The sequence below is a fragment of the Penaeus vannamei genome, chromosome 38 (genome assembly GCF_042767895.1).
Source record: "Penaeus vannamei isolate JL-2024 chromosome 38, ASM4276789v1, whole genome shotgun sequence".
NCBI classification, from domain to species: Eukaryota; Metazoa; Arthropoda; class Malacostraca; order Decapoda; family Penaeidae; genus Penaeus; species Penaeus vannamei.
In genome coordinates, this window is record NC_091586.1 from 17472828 (window position 1) to 17476720 (window position 3893).

General features: G+C 41.7%; 1 protein-coding gene across 1 annotated transcript in view; it reads left to right on the forward strand.

Annotated features, from left to right (window-relative positions):
• Window positions 1-1937: 1937 nt before the first annotated feature.
• LOC113804633 (uncharacterized) overlaps window positions 1938-3893 on the forward strand; it is a gene marked incomplete in the record, with an annotated part of 234483 nt that continues 232527 nt past the window's right edge. Inside the window, 1 exon segment of the mRNA XM_070115731.1 lies at window positions 1938-2220.

The following is a 3893-nucleotide window of genomic DNA, read 5'->3' on the forward strand; positions in this document are numbered from 1 at the left end:
ATTATTATTATCATTATTATTATTACTATTATTATCATTGTTATTATCATTATCATTATTATCACAAATGATTATCATTATTATTATTATCAAAATTTTTATTATCATCATTATTATTATTATTATCATTATTATTATTATTATTATTATCATCATTATTATTATTATTATCATTAATATTAATGTTATTGTTATCATTTTTATCATTATTATAATTATTATGATTATCATCACCATCATTATTATTATCATTATCATCATCATTATTATTATTATTATCATCATGGTAAATCATATGAAAGCCACACTGAACAATTCGAGATTCATGCCACCAAAGTTGACAGGTGAAAACACAATTAAGAATGGAAGAAAAGATAGAAAAGCATGAGCCATTTACGTAGTAAAAACTTATTAGCAGATTTTTTTTTAACTTATCAAGAATCGGAGATGTTACATTTTCTAACGGCAATTTGTTCCAAAGCCTACATGTGGTAGTAAAAAAAAAGAAAAAAAAAACATCTAGAAAACTGAAATGTTAGGCGATCGACTTGCATCAAATGTCATCGATTTGAGGATCACAGACGTTCTAGTAACTCTTGCAGGTTGATAAAAATCAGTTAAAAAATATAGAAGGTATGTGAATTATGTCACAAACTTGTATAAGACTGAAGGAACCACAGCTAGGGTAGACACACGAGACAATAATATATATACTGATAGGTCAAAAGATATACCTATAAATACTCGTGATCTGGACATCTCTAAAAGTACATAAGTATACCGATATGAAGAGGAACCTTAACCATCCTCATACACAAGCACAATACACAAAAATATGTCAAGAGAGAGATGCAGCCAACGCAGCTTCATCGACCACCGCGCCACCAGATGCTCGAACACAACATCGCGATAAATCTATGCACACAGACAAACACACGCATATGCTATACACACATGGGTCAGCACACTAACATACCTAGGATCTACTGAGGACCTAATGTGCAAGAATGCAAATACGGGTCTATATACACAATTATCAATATTATCTAACATACGCACATGAACAGGGCTCGAAATTCGAGACTAAACCCAATGCGTTTTGTATAATTTTCTTTCTGACACGAGCTACCCCTCAGGCACGCTTTATTTTTGGGCCCGAATAACAGTCTCCGAATAATGCATGTAAAAAATATAAACAAAGATGATTCACTAGCAGCTCAGCCTCAGCCAATCAAAACCTTCCCAAGTTTCTCGACTGGCCAATCAGAACGTTCGAAGACGGTTGGTCGGGCAGCCTTCACCCTCCCTCCCCTCCCTCGCCCACCCTCCCCCCTTCCCCCTGACCCTCCTCCCCACCTTCTGCGTTAACATTATCCATCTCCCTCACTTCTAAACTGTATTCAAAACTTCTTTCCTCCTCTGTCAACATATTTTCGTTCTCTCTTCCTCTTCCTCTTCCCGCAATCATCCGTTTTCTATCATCCTCTCACGCCCCTCCTGTGGCCCCCACACCCGGTCTCACTTCCCCCTCACCTCCCTCTCTCCCAACCTCCTCCCTCCTCCCTCCTGCATTCACTCCTCTCCCTCCCTCCAGTCTCGGTCCCTCTCCTCCCTTCTCCCCGCTACCATCTCTCATTGCCCTTCCCCCACCCACCACTCTTCTCCCTCTCCCTCTCTCTCCCACCCTCCACTCTTCTCCCACACTCCCTGCCCAAATCTCCCTCCTTCCCTCCTTCCTCCCCCGCAACATCTCTCTCTCGCTCTCCCCTTCCCCACCCCTCCCCACTCCCCCCCCTCCCTTCCCCTCCTCCCTCCCCTCCTCCTCCCTCCCTGCATGAGCCCCCCCCCCCCACCATCCCCCAAGCTTTTTGAATTGCCAACGTTCCTCAACTTTATTGTGCAGTTGTTAGCAAGACATTTGGCCGTGTGGAGGCAGTGCCGTGAACCCAAACTCAGGGACTGAAGCTTCACTCTCCCTCTTCCCTTTTCTTCACAAATCTCTATGACAAACGAAAAGAAAAGAATGAATTGATACTACATTCTAGACGAGGAATGAATAGATCCTCCTTGATATCCGTAATAACCCTTTCTTCCCTTTCTGAGTGTAAATAAGTGTTGTTTTTCCCTAAAAGGTGTGGATACTTTGTTTTTCGAAATAATTTGTTACTGAGACACGAGTTTCATAAAACATTAATTGGATTTTTAGGATTATTCATTCAGGTAAGTTCAATCAAAGTCCATAAACTTAAAACTAACACTATTAAGGAATTAATTAATAGACTACCATATCTTATGACTAAGTTAATAATCCATAAATATTTAGCTTCTTCGTTCTCGAAATGAAATTCATCAAACAATAATGCCCCCCCCCCCTTGAAAATAGGAGAAAAAGAAAAACTACACACACACACACACATACATATATGCGTACATATATATATATATATATATATATATATATATATATATATATATATATATATATATATGAAAATGCCGTATCCCCATGGTTGAAAAAGGAGCAGTAAAACAACGCAAACAACTACAAACGGCGCGAATGGCTGGTCTGCGAGTGGCTCTGTAGCACAACAACAGCCCCCCCCCCCCCGTCCCCCTACCCCTCCAGGTGTAACGTTCAGTCCAGCCTCAGTCACGGCGTGTGCGTATATGTGCGTATGAACTGACTTACGTGTGTGTGTGTGTGTGTGTGTTATTCGTGTGTGGATTTTTAAATAAGAATGTTTTATTGTGTGTGTGCATGTGTATTTAGAATGTTTATGCTTGCATGTGTGCCCTATATTATCTCTCGTTAAATATTGTCGGATATAATCTACACTGAGAAACGTGTAAGCGTGTCCTGTTGTGTGTGTGTGTCGGCGCAGAAGACACGTGCGCAGCGCATGTGTGAACAAAAAAATATGACAGATCATAAATTCCCATTCAACGACTGACTGTGGTTGGGTCGGAGAATCCTTTTTTGTGCGAACATTTTTTGAAATGCCAAGGAGTAACGCGTGGGTGGGAGTACATGGTTAACCCGCCCACCAGCTGACTGCCCGCCGCCCATCTCGGGTGTCAGGGGGGAGGGGAGGGGTGGAGGGGGCGGGACCTTGAATGCGTTTCCCGCCAAAACGGAACCAAACTAAATGAGATGTTCGCTTTAATTCGATTCTCGGCCGATAGATGGCACTGCATTCTCCTTCCAGTCCGCAGTGCCATCTATTGAGTAAGTGCAACATTCCAACGAGTTTTTTTTCCCAGAGTTGTATCATCCTTGACGCAATTGCAGCGCCCCTCCCCCCTCCTCCTGCCCTCCCCCCTCCTCCTGCCCTCCCCCCTCCTCTTGCCCTCCCCCCTCCTCTTGCCCTCCCCCCTCCTCCTGCCCTCCCCCTGTTCCCCCGAGGGCCCCCTTACCCCCCGGGCGTAACGACTCTCGTCTCGTGACTCACGATTTTCTCTTTTTTCTTTTCTTTACGATGAGGGAATGGTGGATAATGGTAATGAGGAGGACTTGAATGAGTGATCACGTTGGCGGGAGGATTTGTTTGAACGACTCCAGTGTTGTTTATGGCGATTATTAGGAATAAACTGCGCTGTTCAGTGAAATTATAAGTTGCCAGCAAAATGAAGCTGATTATGTTTAGGACACAAAACAGTGCAATGCTCACTTAATAAGATAAAACGTAGTGTTACAGTAAGCAAACGTAAGCATAAATATTTGCATATATGTATGATGTATATATATATATATATATATATATATATATATATATATATATATATATGTGTGTGTGTGTGTGTGTGTGTGTGTGTGTGTGTGTGTGTGTGTGTGTGTGTGTGTTTGTGTGTGTGTGTGTGTGTGAATATTTTTATATACATATATACTTATACAT